General features: G+C 32.2%; 1 long non-coding RNA gene across 4 annotated transcripts; it reads right to left on the bottom strand.

The window, feature by feature from the left end:
- Window positions 1–10,094: 10,094 nt before the first annotated feature.
- LOC114170455 (uncharacterized) lies at window positions 10,095–15,380 on the bottom strand. Of its 4 annotated transcripts, none has more exons than XR_014986205.1 (6): window positions 15,090–15,378; window positions 14,645–14,973; window positions 13,434–13,505; window positions 13,232–13,332; window positions 13,018–13,148; window positions 10,095–10,113 (listed from the first exon to the last, which is right to left on the bottom strand). It is a non-coding gene; the product is annotated as an uncharacterized LOC114170455 (long non-coding RNA). The 4 variants fall into 4 exon arrangements; XR_014986204.1 differs by lacking the exon at window positions 10,095–10,113 and adding an exon at window positions 11,773–12,326; XR_003601066.2 differs by lacking the exon at window positions 10,095–10,113 and having other exon boundaries at window positions 12,766–13,148; window positions 13,232–13,352; window positions 15,090–15,380.
- Window positions 15,381–16,541: the final 1,161 nt, after the last annotated feature.

The raw sequence follows: 16,541 nt of genomic DNA, 5'->3' as shown, positions 1-16,541 counted from the left end.
CTAAGAGCAATGGTTTATCTTTCTTTGTGATGGTATGGATACCTAACCAAATGTCATACCTTTATACCTAAAAGATGAACTTAAATAGTCCCTTCTTTTATAACATTAACTTTCATCTTTACCAAGAGAGAACTTATGTATTTCTCAGACTATTGGATTCATCTCTAGAATAACTTTTGAGTAAGATGTTCAAAAGAGTCACTTTCACCTTCTAAGCATTGAAAAATGGGTTACGATTACGAATATACATCTTAAGTTATATGTTGGAATGTAACATGGTGTTTTTACCCTTACTACAAAACTTCGATATATACAAAACGAAGATTAACTCATTATAGAACGCCAAAAGTTCTTTCATAAAAGGTTATCCTTAACTCAGAAGCAGTGCCTTGTTTTAGCTTCCTTGAAACAAGGCATTTGACGTTCTAGAATGAGTTGATTTCATTGTATATATCAAAGTTTGAAGGATAAAAACATGCCTTGACTCATTTACCAATATCTAGAAGGTGAAATTGACGCTTTAGAACACCTTTCTCAATAGCTATTTTATGAATGGCTCCTACAATTAGGAAGGTGCATAAAATCTCTCTTAGAAAAGGCAAAGGTTCAAGTTGTAAAGAAAGTGACCGATCATGTTCACCTTCTAGATTTGAATGTATGACATTGTGTTGGATACTAGTACATTCACAAGCAAAGATAAACAACCAATCTTTCGCAGTCCCGGTATGGTAAAGAATCTTGCATTCCATATTAATGTAAGTTTCTTTCTTCATTTCTCGAAACATAGGAAATTTACTAGAATCTTCATCAAGCTGAAAATTAACTAGCCATCTTCTTATGGACATCTTGTCTCTGTGTGCGGACTGAAAGTTAAAAGAAACTTGATAAGGGCTCAAGTCATCAACATCTTTGTCTTTATACAAGGCAAATAAGGAACAATTTTTTTTTAAAACATTTACTTCCTCATTGTATATGTTTACCGAAACATAACAAAGTTCAACTGCATCTTCTCTACAACAACAAGGGGAAGACTTTTAGTATTTTTTAGAAAATATGTTGACAGAAAATCTTACATGCTAATCAATAACAGTGTAGAATTTAGCCCCTACTACTGTGAAATATAGAATGCGATTAACACTAATGCATTCAACGACTAGAATCCATGCTTATGTAATTGGTAATAATGGGGAGACTGTTTTATGGTTATCCTAGCGCTAAAAAGTTAAGAATGAAACAAAATAGATTATTTGGAGTATGGTCATTTATCTTAGAATAATTGATGGCACACATCACGAAGTTAGCATATCTGTCAATATTTTTGCTTGAAATACTAAAAGTCTCCCCATTCTTACCAATTACATAAGCATGAATTTTAGTCGTTGAATGCATTAGTGTTAATCGCATTCTATATTTCCCAGCAGTAGGAACTACATTCTACACTGTTATTGATTAGGATGTCAGATTTTCTGTCAACATCTTTTCTGGAAAATACAAAAGGTCTTCCCCTTGATGTTATTATGGATGTAGTTCAACTTTGTTATGTTTTGGTAAACATATACAATGAGGAAGTAAATGTTGTTTTAAAAAAAATGTTCCTTATTTGCCTTGTCTAAAGAAAAAATGGTGATGACTTGAACCCGTATCAAGTTTCTTTTAAATTTCAACACTGACATAAAGATAAGATGCTCGTAAATAAGCTTGAGAAAATAATTGTTCAATTTCTAGCTTCATGAATATTCTGAAAAATTTCCTATATTCAAAGAAATCAAGGAAGAAACTTACATCAATTTGGAATGCAAGATCCTCTACCAGAATGAGACTGCCTAAGAGCAATGGTTTATCTTTCTTTGTGATGGTATGGATACCTAACCAAATGTCATACCTTTATACCTAAAAGATGAACTTAAGTAGTCACTTCTTTTATAACTTTAACTTTCATCTTTACCAAGAGAGAATTTATGTATTTCTCGGACTATTGGATTCATTTCTAGAATAACTTTTGAGAAAGATGTTCAAAAGAGTCACTTTCACCTTCTAAGCATTGAAAAATGGGTTACGATTACGAATATACATCTTAAGTTATATGTTGGAATGTAACATGGTGTTTTTACCCTTACTATAAAACTTCGATATATACAAAACGAAGATCAACTCATTATAGAATGCCAAAAGTTCTTTCATAAAAGGTTATCCTTAACTCAGAAGCAGTGCCTTGTTTTAGCTTTCTTGAAATAAGGCATTTGACGTTCTACAATGAGTTGATTTTCGTTGTATATATCAAAGTTTTAAGGATAAAAACGTGCCTTGACTCTTTTACGAATATTCAGAAGGTGAAAGTGACTCTTTAGAACACCTTTCTCAATAGCTATTTTAAGAATGGATCCAACAATTAGGAAGGTGCATAAAATCTCTCTTAGAAAAGGCAAAGGTTCAAGTTGTAAAGAAAGTGACCGTTTATGTTTACCTTCTAGATTCCAGTGTATGACATTTGGTTGGATACTAGTACATTCACAAGCAAAGATAAACCAACAGTCTTTCGCAGTCTCGGTATGGTAAAGGATCTTGCATTCCATATTAATCTAAGTTTCTTTCTTCATTTCTCGAAACATACGAAATATATTAGAATCTTCATGAAGCTGAAAATTAACTAGTCATCTTCTTATGGACATCTTGTCTTTGTGTGCGAATTGAAGGTTAAAAGAAACTTGATAAGGGCTCAAGTCATCACCATCTTTGTGTTTATACAAGGCAAAAAAGTAACAATTTTTTTTTAAAACATTTACTTCCTCATTGTATATGTTTACCGAAACATAACAAAGTTGAACTGCATCTTCTCTACAACAACAAGGGGAAGACTTTTAGTATTTTTTAGAAAAGATGTTGACAGAAAATCTTACATGCTAATCAATAACAGTGTAGAATTTAGCTCCTACTACTGTGAAATATAGAATGCGATTAACACTAATGCATTCAACGACTAGAATCCATGCTTATGTAATTGGTAATCATGGGGAGACTGTTTTATGGTTATCCTAGTGCTAAAAAGTTAAGAATGAAACAAAATAGATTATTTGAAGTATGGTCATTTATCTTAGAATAATTGATGGCACACATCACGAAGTTAGCATATCTGTCAATATTTTTGCTTGAAATACTAAAAGTCTCCTCATTCTTACCAATTACATAAGCATGAATTTTAGTCGTTGAATGCATTAGTGTTAATCGCATTCTACATTTCCCAACAGTAGGAATTACATTGTACACTGTTATTGATTAGGATGTCAGATTTTTTGTCATCATCTTTTCTGGAAAATACAAAAAGTCTTCCCCTTGATGTTATTTTGAATGTACTTCGACTTTGTTATGTTTCGGTAAACATATACAATGAGGAAGTAAATGTTGTTTTAAAAAAAAGTTGTTCCTTATTTGCCTTGTCTAAAGAAAAAAATGGTGATGACTTGAACCCGTACCAAGTTTCTTTTAAATTTCAACACTGACATAAAGATAAGATGCTCATAAATAAGCTTGAGAAAATAATTGTTCAATTTCTAGCTTCATGAATATTCTGAAAAATTTCCTATATTCAAAGAACTCAAGGAAGAAACTTACATTAATTTGGCATGCAAGATCCCTTACCACAATGGGACTGCCTAAGAGCAATGGTTTATCTTTCTTTGTGATGGTATGGATACCTAACCAAATGTCATACCTTTATACCTAAAAGATGAACTTAAATAGTCCCTTCTTTTATAACATTAACTTTCATCTTTACCAAGAGAGAACTTATGTATTTCCCAGACTATTGGATTCATCTCTAGAATAACTTTTGAGTAAGATGTTCAAAAGAGTCACTTTCACCTTCTAAGCATTGAAAAATGGGTTACGATTACGAATATACATCTTAAGTTATATGTTGGAATGTAACATGGTGTTTTTACCCTTACTACAAAACTTCGATATATACAAAACGAAGATCAACTCATTATAGAATGCCAAAAGTTCTTTCATAAAAGGTTATCCTTAACTCAGAAGCAGTGCCTTGTTTTAGCTTTCTTGAAATAAGGCATTTGACGTTCTACAATGAGTTGATTTTCGTTGTATATATCAAAGTTTTAAGGATAAAAACGTGCCTTGACTCTTTTACCAATATTCAGAAGGTGAAAGTGACTCTTTAGAACACCTTTCTCAATAGCTATTTTAAGAATGGATCCAACAATTAGGAAGGTGCATAAAATCTCTCTTAGAAAAGGCAAAGGTTCAAGTTGTAAAGAAAGTGACCGTTTATGTTTACCTTCTAGATTCCAATGTATGACATTTGGTTGGATACTAGTACATTCACAAGCAAAGATAAACCAACAGTCTTTCGCAGTCTCGGTATGGTAAAGGATCTTGCATTCCATATTAATTTAAGTTTCTTTCTTCATTTCTCGAAACATACGAAATATATTAGAATCTTCATGAAGCTGAAAATTAACTAGTCATCTTCTTATGGACATCTTGTCTTTGTGTGCGAATTGAAGGTTAAAAGAAACTTGATAAGGGCTCAAGTCATCACCATCTTTGTGTTTATACAAGACAAATAAGTAACAATTTTTTTTAAAACATTTACTTCCTCATTGTATATGTTTACCGAAACATAACAAAGTTCAACTGCATCTTCTCTACAACAACAAGGGGAAGACTGTTAGTATTTTTTAGAAAAGATGTTGACAGAAAATCTTACATGCTAATCAATAACAGTGTAGAATTTAGCTCCTACTACTGTGAAATATTAAATGCGATTAACACTAATGCATTCAACGACTAGAATCCATGCTTATGTAATTGGTAATAATGGGGAGACTGTTTTATGGTTATCCTAGCGCTAAAAAGTTAAGAATGAAACAAAATAGATTATTTGGAGTATGGTCATTTATCTTAGAATAATTGATGGCACACATCACGAAGTTAGCATATCTGTCAATATTTTTGCTTGAAATACTAAAAGTCTCCCCATTCTTACCAATTACATAAGCATGAATTTTAGTCGTTGAATGCATTAGTGTTAATCGTATTCTACATTTCCCAGCAGTAGGAACTACATTCTACACTGTTATTGATTAGGATGTCAGATTTTCTGTCAACATCTTTTCTGGAAAATACAAAAAGTCTTCCCCTTGATGTTATTATGGATGTAGTTCAACTTTGTTATGTTTTGGTAAACATATACAATGAGGAAGTAAATGTTGTTTTAAAAAAAAAATTGTTCCTTATTTGCCTTGTCTAAAGAAAAAATGGTGATGACTTGAACCCGTATCAAGTTTCTTCTAAATTTCAACACTGACATAAAGATAAGATGCTCATAAATAAGCTTGAGAAAATAACTGTACAATTCCTAACTTCATGAGAATTCTGAAAAATTTCCTATATTCAAAGAAATCAAGGAAGAAACTTACATTAATTTGGCATGCAAGATCCTCTACCAGAATGAGACTGCCTAAGAGCAATGGTTTATCTTTCTTTGTGATGGTATGGATACCTAACCAAATGTCATACCTTTATACTTAAAAGATGAACATAAGTAGTCACTTCTTTTATAACTTTAACTTTCATCTTTACCAAGAGAGAATTTATGTATTTCTCAGACTATTCGATTCATCTCTTGAGAAAGATGTTCAAAAGAGTCACTTTCACCTTCTAAGCATTGAAAAATGGGTTACGATTACGAATATACATCTTCAGTTATATGTTGGAATGTAACATGGTGTTTTTACCCTTACTACAAAACTTCGATATATACAAAACGAAGATCAACTCATTATAGAACGCCAAAAGTTCTTTCATAAAAGGTTATCCTTAACTCAGAAGCAGTGCCTTGTTTTAGCTTCCTTGAAACAAGGCATTTGACGTTCTACAATGAGTTGATTTTCATTGTATATATCAAAGTTTTAAGGATAAAAACATGCCTTGACTCATTTACCAATATTCAGAAGGTGAAATTGACGCTTTAGAACACCTTTCTCAATAGCTATTTTATGAATGGATCCTACAATTAGGAAGGTGCAAAAAATCTCTCTTAGAAAAGGCAAAGGTTCAAGTTGTAAAGAAAGTGACCGCTTATGTTTACCTTCTAGATTTGAATGTATGACATTTGGTTGGATATTAGTACATTCACAAGCAAAGATAAACCAACAATCTTTCGCAGTCTCAGTATGGTAAAGAATCTTGCATTCCATATTAATGTAAGTTTCTTTCTTCATTTCTCGAAACATAGGAAATTTACTAGAATCTTCATGAAGCTGAAAATTAACTAGCTATCTTCTTATGGATATCTTGTCTCTGTGTGCGGATTGAAAGTTAAAAGAAACTTGATAAGGGCTCAAGTCATCACCATTTTTGTCTTTATACAAGGCAAATAAGGAACAATTTTTTTTTAAAACATTTACTTCCTCATTGTATATGTTTACCGAAACATAACAAAGTTCAACTGCATCTTCTCTGCAACAACAAGGGGAAGACTTTTAGTATTTTTTAGAAAATATGTTGACAGAAAATCTTACATGCTAATCAATAACAGTGTAGAATTTAGCTCCTACTACTGTGAAATATTAAATGCGATTAACACTAATGCATTCAACGACTAGAATCCATGCTTATGTAATTGGTAATAATGGGGAGACTGTTTTATGGTTATCCTAGCGCTAAAAAGTTAAGAATGAAACAAAATAGATTATTTGGAGTATGGTCATTTATCTTAGAATAATTGATGGCACACATCACGAAGTTAGCATATCTGTCAATATTTTTGCTTGAAATACTAAAAGTCTCCCCATTCTTACCAATTACATAAGCATGAATTTTAGTCGTTGAATGCATTAGTGTTAATCGTATTCTACATTTCCCAGCAGTAGGAACTACATTCTACACTGTTATTGATTAGGATGTCAGATTTTCTGTCAACATCTTTTCTGGAAAATACAAAAAGTCTTCCCCTTGATGTTATTATGGATGTAGTTCAACTTTGTTATGTTTTGGTAAACATATACAATGAGGAAGTAAATGTTGTTTTAAAAAAAAAATTGTTCCTTATTTGCCTTGTCTAAAGAAAAAATGGTGATGACTTGAACCCGTATCAAGTTTCTTCTAAATTTCAACACTGACATAAAGATAAGATGCTCATAAATAAGCTTGAGAAAATAACTGTACAATTCCTAACTTCATGAGAATTCTGAAAAATTTCCTATATTCAAAGAAATCAAGGAAGAAACTTACATTAATTTGGCATGCAAGATCCTCTACCAGAATGAGACTGCCTAAGAGCAATGGTTTATCTTTCTTTGTGATGGTATGGATACCTAACCAAATGTCATACCTTTATACTTAAAAGATGAACATAAGTAGTCACTTCTTTTATAACTTTAACTTTCATCTTTACCAAGAGAGAATTTATGTATTTCTCAGACTATTCGATTCATCTCTTGAGAAAGATGTTCAAAAGAGTCACTTTCACCTTCTAAGCATTGAAAAATGGGTTACGATTACGAATATACATCTTCAGTTATATGTTGGAATGTAACATGGTGTTTTTACCCTTACTACAAAACTTCGATATATACAAAACGAAGATCAACTCATTATAGAACGCCAAAAGTTCTTTCATAAAAGGTTATCCTTAACTCAGAAGCAGTGCCTTGTTTTAGCTTCCTTGAAACAAGGCATTTGACGTTCTACAATGAGTTGATTTTCATTGTATATATCAAAGTTTTAAGGATAAAAACATGCCTTGACTCATTTACCAATATTCAGAAGGTGAAATTGACGCTTTAGAACACCTTTCTCAATAGCTATTTTATGAATGGATCCTACAATTAGGAAGGTGCAAAAAATCTCTCTTAGAAAAGGCAAAGGTTCAAGTTGTAAAGAAAGTGACCGCTTATGTTTACCTTCTAGATTTGAATGTATGACATTTGGTTGGATATTAGTACATTCACAAGCAAAGATAAACCAACAATCTTTCGCAGTCTCAGTATGGTAAAGAATCTTGCATTCCATATTAATGTAAGTTTCTTTCTTCATTTCTCGAAACATAGGAAATTTACTAGAATCTTCATGAAGCTGAAAATTAACTAGCTATCTTCTTATGGATATCTTGTCTCTGTGTGCGGATTGAAAGTTAAAAGAAACTTGATAAGGGCTCAAGTCATCACCATTTTTGTCTTTATACAAGGCAAATAAGGAACAATTTTTTTTTAAAACATTTACTTCCTCATTGTATATGTTTACCGAAACATAACAAAGTTCAACTGCATCTTCTCTGCAACAACAAGGGGAAGACTTTTAGTATTTTTTAGAAAATATGTTGACAGAAAATCTTACATGCTAATCAATAACAGTGTAGAATTTAGCTCCTACTACTGTGAAATATTAAATGCGATTAACACTAATGCATTCAACGACTAGAATCCATGCTTATGTAATTGGTAATAATGGGGAGACTGTTTTATGGTTATCCTAGCGCTAAAAAGTTAAGAATGAAACAAAATAGATTATTTGGAGTATGGTCATTTATCTTAGAATAATTGATGGCACACATCACGAAGTTAGCATATCTGTCAATATTTTTGCTTGAAATACTAAAAGTCTCCCCATTCTTACCAATTACATAAGCATGAATTTTAGTCGTTGAATGCATTAGTGTTAATCGTATTCTACATTTCCCAGCAGTAGGAACTACATTCTACACTGTTATTGATTAGGATGTCAGATTTTCTGTCAACATCTTTTCTGGAAAATACAAAAAGTCTTCCCCTTGATGTTATTATGGATGTAGTTCAACTTTGTTATGTTTTGGTAAACATATACAATGAGGAAGTAAATGTTGTTTTAAAAAAAAAATTGTTCCTTATTTGCCTTGTCTAAAGAAAAAATGGTGATGACTTGAACCCGTATCAAGTTTCTTCTAAATTTCAACACTGACATAAAGATAAGATGCTCATAAATAAGCTTGAGAAAATAACTGTACAATTCCTAACTTCATGAGAATTCTGAAAAATTTCCTATATTCAAAGAAATCAAGGAAGAAACTTACATTAATTTGGCATGCAAGATCCTCTACCAGAATGAGACTGCCTAAGAGCAATGGTTTATCTTTCTTTGTGATGGTATGGATACCTAACCAAATGTCATACCTTTATACCTAAAAGATGAACATAAGTAGTCACTTCTTTTATAACTTTAACTTTCATCTTTACCAAGAGAGAATTTATGTATTTCTCAGACTATTCGATTCATCTCTAGAATAACTTTTGAGAAAGATGTTCAAAAGAGTCACTTTCACCTTTTAAGCATTGAAAAATGGGTTACGATTACGAATATACATCTTCAGTTATATGTTGGAATGTAACATGGTGTTTTTACCCTTACTACAAAACTTCGATATAAACAAAACGAAGATGAACTCATTATAGAACGCAAAAAGTTCTTTCATAAAAGGTTATCCTTAACTCAGAAGCATTGCCTTGTTTTTGCTTCCTTGGAATTTGACGTTCTACAATGAGTTGATTTTCATTGTATATATCAAAGTTTTAAGGATAAAAACATGCCTTGACTCATTTACCAATATTCAGAAGGTGAAATTGACGCTTTAGAACACCTTTCTCAATAGCTATTTTATGAATGGATCCTACAATTAGGAAGGTGCATAAAATCTCTCTTAGAAAAGGCAAAGGTTCAAGTTGTAAAGAAAGTGACCGCTTATGTTTACCTTCTAGATTTGAATGTATGACATTTGGTTGGATATTAGTACATTCACAAGCAAAGATAAACCAACAATCTTTCGCAGTCTCAGTATGGTAAAGAATCTTGCATTCCATATTAATGTAAGTTTCTTTCTTCATTTCTCGAAACATAGGAAATTTACTAGAATCTTCATGAAGCTAAAAATTAACTAGCCATCTTCTTATGGATATCTTGTCTCTGTGTGCGGATTGAAAGTTAAAAGAAACTTGATAAGGGCTCAAGTCATCAACATCTTTGTCTTTATACAAGACAAATAAGGAACAATTTTTTTTTAAAATATTTACTTCCTCATTGTATATGTTTACCGAAACATAACAAAGTTGAACTGCATCTTCTCTGCAACAACAAGGGGAAGACTTTTAGTATTTTTTAGAAAATATGTTGACAGAAAATCTTACATGCTAATCAATAACAGTGTAGAATTTAGCTCCTACTACTGTGAAATATTAAATGCGATTAACACTAATGCATTCAACGACTAGAATCCATGCTTATGTAATTGGTAATAATGGGGAGACTGTTTTATGGTTATCCTAGCGCTAAAAAGTTAAGAATGAAACAAAATATATTATTTGGAGTATGGTCATTTATCTTAGAATAATTGATGGCACACATCACGAAGTTAGCATATCTGTCAATATTTTTGCTTGAAATACTAAAAGTCTCCCCATTCTTACCAATTACATAAGCATGAATTTTAGTCGTTGAATGCATTAGTGTTAATCGCATTCTACATTTCCCAGCAGTAGGAACTACATTCTACACTGTTATTGATTAGGATGTCAGATTTTCTGTCAAACATCTTTTCTAGAAAATACAAAAGGTCTTTCCCTTGATGTTATTATGGATGTAGTTCAACTTTGTTATGTTTTGGTAAACATATACAATGAGGAAGTAAATGTTGTTTTAAAAAAAAAAAATTGTTCCTTATTTGCCTTGTCTAAAGAAAAAATGGTGATGACTTGAACCCGTATCAAGTTTCTTTTAAATTTCAACACTGACATAAAGATAAGATGCTCATAAATAAGCTTGAGAAAATAAAATAACTGTACAATTCCTAACTTCATGAGAATTCTGAAAAATTTCCTATATTCAAAGAAATCAAGGAAGAAACTTACATTAATTTGGCATGCAAGATCCTCTACCAGAATGAGATTGCCTAAGAGCAATGGTTTATCTTTCTTTGTGATGGTATGGATACCTAACCAAATGTCATACCTTTATACCTAAAAGATGAACTTAAGTAGTCACTTCTTTTATAACTCTAACTTTCATCTTTACCAAGAGAGAATTTATGTATTTCTCAGACTATTGAATTCATCTCTAGAATAACTTTTGAGAAAGATGTTCAAAAGAGTCACTTTCACCTTCTAAGCATTGAAAAATGGGTTACGATTACGAATATACATCTTAAGTTATATGTTGGAATGTAACATGGTGTTTTTACACTTACTACAAAACTCCGATATATACAAAACGAAGATCAACTCATTATAGAACGCCAAAAGTTGTTTCATAAAAGGTGATCTTTAACTCATAAAGAATGCCTTATTTTAGCTTCCCTGAAACCAGAAAATTTTAGTTAACCATCATGATCATTTAACACTTGTTACTTTAATAAGTGTCCTCACTCATTTGAAGTTGATGGCTATATTCAGTTGTGTTGTTCAGGTGGTAGCAAGAACAAAATGCCAAGTTGAGAGTTTATGCTCCACTACTTCTGGAAAATAGAGAATGTTGCTAACACTAGAGCATCCAACTATTAAAATTCATGTTTATGTAATTGAGGAGGATAGGGAGACCTTTTTTTATGGTTACCCTGGCTCAAAAAAGTTGAGAAGGAAGCTAAATAGACTACTTAAGATTATCTAAATGTGATGGTACCAAAGCCATTGTTAGATCATATCTTGTCAAGATTTATTGGACATATTGTTTAATTTTCTGTCCATCCATTAATGTTTAGTCTCACACTCGATATCTACATACCTTAGGATATGTGGGAAGTCTCACATCAACTATAGATAAAACAAATTTATAGTACATATGTGAGTGCAAATCTTACTTTACAAGCCAATTTTGTAAGGTTAGGTTAGGTTTAAAGTCGACTTCTTAACACACTATATGTAGACAGAAGAGAAATTAACCCTAAATAATTTTTCTCTATATTTAACATTGCATTTAGAGCTTTTTTGGCATTTTTTTGTTGCCCTTGCCACCGCAATCGTTGTCGTTGTGACCATTGTCAGCCATCACCGTCATCGATTCCAGTGATAATTCTGATCGAGGACCACACCATTTTTATCATCTTAGCCAGGTGATCTCCACACAGTAAGAATCACATCCATTGAAGAAACCACACTCCTTCACACGTCATTTAAAATTAAGCGTCCTCTTGCTTCACCCTACGTGTGGTGGATCAACACCAATCTTCTCTGACAACGATCACCTACGCCAACATTGGAACTCTTTGGTATTTTAGGATTTTTTTTCTCTCTCTTCCTCCTTGATGTCATTAACTACCTCTTCCAATTTTGATATCTTTTTTTCCTCTAGTGTGGATGGCCCGATAGTGATTGTAGTGGAAGGGTATGCCAAAAAAACAAAACCTTTAAGCTTGAGATATCGTGTTAAATATAGAAAAAAATTGTACAGGGATCTCCTTTGTGTCTATAATACACATAAGATGAATATATTTACAATAAAAAGTGATACAAGTATATATGGCAACCAAACATAAATTTAGTAAATAGAAGATATTGTTACAAACAATATCACAATATATATATATATATATATATATATATATATATATATATAATACCAATATCAAACTATGTCTTTGTTTTGACTACAAGAAATATGGTTATAATCTATGCCAAAAATTCGTAGGTAGTGAGTTTTGTAAGTAATCTGATGTTATCTATAATTATCTACGAAAAAAAAATTGTAAATAAACCGCTACTGAGTAACTTACCTACAAAATATGCATTTGTGGGAAACGCATTTGAATTATCTATGAAGATTTTCATAAGTAACCTGCGAAGTATTTCTTAGATAACTTCGTAGGTAACTTAAGTTATAGGAAATAAAACAAAATAAAAATATTGCATATGTAGCTTGCCTAGTCATTATAGGTCAGCTTTAAATTACTCTTTTACCACATAGTCATTACAGGTCATATTTAAATAACTCTTCTACCCCGTCTAGGCAAATACTTAACAAAACATATGTAATATATACCCGTCAATCCAGCTAGTTTAGTGCGAAAATCATTGAACTCTCTAGATTAGATGGGCTCATCAGACATAGGAATGGAAGAAGTTCCTTTTCCACACATTGATGAAGTCTCTCCATACCAGATTCTGCTTCACCTGAAAATAAATTATAGTTGAGTATTTTTTACGGAGGAATCAGAACAAACATTTATAATTAAATTCAAGTTGAAAAATAGAACCTTGCAAGTACTCAAAGAACTGTTTTTTTCCCATGTTTATGCTCGGGTAAGTAGAACCCATATGTGTATGTCCATTGCAGTACTTTTCTAGACTCGATTATCTGAAAACATGAAACAATTACTATATCTGAAAACATGAAACAATTACTAGGAAGGAAGCCATCTATTTCACCCCAAAAACACTAAAAAAACAATAAATTACTTGAAGACAGGCCTAAGTAATAAACTTAAGCTGTGACTCAGGCTGACACCGTATGTCACTAAGCTTCTCAGTCTGCAAGCAAAAATACAGAGAGGACTAGTGAGCAAATATATAATGTTTATGAGTATGAACAAAAGATTTTGCAATAACAGAAAAATATTACATAGATGTCGGCTTATGACACCGAAAATTGAGCTACAATACTGTCTCGTAAAACAAGTTAATCGCGTTACTAATTTAATAATTGATAAAACATTGAATGAAAAAAATAAAAAAGTACGTTAAATATTTGAAAAATATTATTATCAGTGTGATAACTTACAAATACCACAATCCAATTAACTGGCATATGTCTGGACAAAGTGAATATCACACCTTTTTACCTCGCAAGCCATTGTCATGGGAAAATGAAACACACAAAGATTGACAGCAAGATAACATCATAGATTTCATTTGTATAACTCATTTAAATGATGGATTTCATTAAGGAGAATGATAAATTCGTAATGTGAGAGAAGAGGGAAATTACAAGAAATTAAACCTATCTTAAATTCACATTCAAAAATGGATTCCCCTAACCAATGAAACAAATTCACATTCAAAAAAGGATATCATATCTATGCTCATACCATATAATTAAAAACGCTTTTTTTTTAAAAGTATATGTTTGAAAAATATTATTTTAACTTTATCCACACTTTGGTAAATATAGATCATTTCAGTCTAATTAGTTATTCAATCTCGTTATGTTTATATATACCACTTAATTCACTTGATTCAGCAGAAAACATGTGCAAAAACATGATGAAGGGTTGATTAATAATTCACTGATTTATGGAGACCATTCACTAATATCGAATCAGATTAAAGTAGCAGCTCGTACCAAACTTCAATGAATTCACGAAACAAGAATCAAAATGATCATTAAAACAAATAATCAAATCATTCAATAATTTTTCAAACTTCCGGTTGAACTTTAGTTTTATCCTCAATACCCGTTGAAGCCAAACAAAATCATCTCTCCCAAAATAAATTATAAACTCGAACTTCCATCAACGACCAAAATGTATTCAAAATTGAAACCACCAGCCAAATGGGTGAGAAACGAGAGCAAGATATTTTCTCTCTTGAAGACATGAATTCATTAATGGGGGAAATGAATGAACCAAAATATAGAACAAGGGAAAAGGCTCGAAGAAAATCAAACTTACTAGAGAACAAGCTCAGATCGCCGACACCGGTGACAGTGAGGGTTTGACACTGAGAAACGAACAGAGGACATTGCCGTCTTCGGGGACGGTCGGCGGCTGACGCGGGGCAGTTCTCGTTGAGACCGCTGCTGGAGTTTTGATTTGCTGACGCCAACAACAGTGACCTCTTCGGCGAGGCGACTTCGTAGCTTCGTGCCTTCCCTTGAGATGGCTGGGAAGTCAGGGGTTTCCGGCGCCACGTACCGACCTTTGCCAGCGAGAAGTCAATTCGGCGACGAATCTGGTGATGCATGAAGGTTGAGCGAGAGCGAGAAACTTGTCGGAAATGGCTAGGTCGTCGTGAATAAAAAATGAGTAGGAGTAGAGGAAAAATTATTTTCTCGGTCAAATTGGAGATGGGGAAATTGAAGAAATGAACAAGGAATTTGAAGGAGAAGAAGAAAACCTATCTATCACCAAGTCGATCTTCCATCGTTTTGCGATGTTAGGGTTTGACGTGAGGAGGGAAAAAAGAGAGCAGAACAAATTCAGTGAGAAAACAAGTAGAAGAACAGAGTTGCAGGGGAGGGTCACTGCAAGGACGGCGACAAGCGTCCTTGACGAGGACAGCGACAAGCGTCCTTGACGAGGACAGCGACGAGCGTCGAAGACGAGGACAGTGACACGACAAAGAGGGTGTTGATTGCAAAGACTACTGAAGTTGTGTGTGTATAGTGAGTCTTCTGCTTGTGAGGTGCGAAAGTTAACCTAATAAAAAAAAAAAGGAGGTTTTGAGTTGGGCCGGACCTTTTTACTTAATAAAATATTGACCGGGTCATTTTAATAATAGATGGAAGTTTTAAAATGGTTATCAAACTAGTAAGTTAACTTGTTTGAGTCTGTATTTTTATATAGCTCTTTCGACTTTCGACTTAACTCGTTGTAAACTTGTTGTAAACTTGTTTTTTGTCTAAACTCAGTAGAATTAGTAGTGAAATCAATGGATTGGTTCAAACTTGCGAGCTTGCACTGAGTCAACGAGTTTGAATGAAAAGATTTGTAAACCCCAAAACGGTAGCCATCTTAATTGTTTGGTGTGCGAAAGTGAAGAAAGCTCAGTGTAAGGTTGGTAGTTGCTCGAAACTCGTAGCTCATTGCTTGTTCGTGTTTTGATCATCACTTCATCACGTGTGAAAAATTGAAGAAGATCGTTGTCGTTCTGCACAGAGGGTTCTATCACAAAGCATCTACGGGTTGGGTCATATTAGGGATTTTTTTTCCCTCTCCTATTATGTTGGGCTTATGGGTTGGATCATATTAGGAATTTAGGAATTTTTTCATCTCTTATTACTAAGATTTTTTTTCTTATAAAACATTACATAAAGTAGTAATTAAAGTGTAATAATATTAGAAAAATATCTAAAAGTAATATATAATAATATCATAAATTAATAATAATAATAACAATAATACAGATAAAAAAATATAAAAAATTATTTTTAACACCATACATTATTAAATTATTATGTTATTTATAAATATTTTTGATTTTTTTGTATATGAAATAAACTCTTACGAGTTTACAATTCGAATTTACAATCCTAATTTGCAGAGCTCTCACGAATTTACATAAACTCTTGAGCTTGACAACCTTGACAGTCAAATCTACCTTTTTCTGGAAAAACACTCTTATTAACCTATTTTAATTGTTATTAACCTATTTTAATTGTTATGAACATATTTTATGATGAATCATTGATGAGTTATTTTTATCATTTATATTAGTTTTAATGATATACTATTTATAAATTTAATTTTTTATCTATTCATAACTCTTACAAGTCGGCTTACAATCTCAAATTACGAGTTTTTATTTTCTTTCTCATTCCTTTACAATCCTCGAGTTTGATAACATTAT

This window comes from Vigna unguiculata, chromosome 11, assembly GCF_037176805.1.
Source record: "Vigna unguiculata cultivar grain cowpea cultivar isolate G323 ecotype 2 chromosome 11, ASM3717680v1, whole genome shotgun sequence".
NCBI classification, from domain to species: domain Eukaryota; kingdom Viridiplantae; phylum Streptophyta; class Magnoliopsida; order Fabales; family Fabaceae; genus Vigna; species Vigna unguiculata.
The sequence above is the reverse complement of the archived record's forward strand: the minus strand, read 5'-3'. Positions and strand labels throughout refer to the sequence as shown.